General features: G+C 30.5%; 1 protein-coding gene across 1 annotated transcript in view; it reads right to left on the reverse strand.

Annotated features, from left to right (window-relative positions):
• LOC106880794 (uncharacterized) overlaps positions 1-269 on the reverse strand; it is a 57,500-nt gene that overhangs the window by 11,661 nt on the left and 45,570 nt on the right. The window lies entirely within an intron of this gene.

A 269-nucleotide genomic window follows, 5' to 3' on the forward strand; every position in this document is an offset into this window, starting at 1 on the left:
TGAAAATTTCAAGAAATAAAATGGTAATACATTGTACCTGCAAAAGTCTTGTAAAATATACTACATTGTACTGCAAACGTGTACCAGACTTTGTGGATTGTCTATGACATCAATTGAACATGAACTTTGCTTTCAGCTTGATTATTCTGAATTGATCGATGATTTTGTGAAGCAAAAATTGCACTCTGTCTTTGAAAGTTGCCTGGATTATAAAAGTGCTCTGAAAGTTTTACTTATTGAAATTTGTAATAGACCTAAATGAATTTAAC

The sequence above is a fragment of the Octopus bimaculoides genome, chromosome 5 (genome assembly GCF_001194135.2).
Source record: "Octopus bimaculoides isolate UCB-OBI-ISO-001 chromosome 5, ASM119413v2, whole genome shotgun sequence".
Lineage (NCBI taxonomy): Eukaryota > Metazoa > Mollusca > Cephalopoda > Octopoda > Octopodidae > Octopus > Octopus bimaculoides.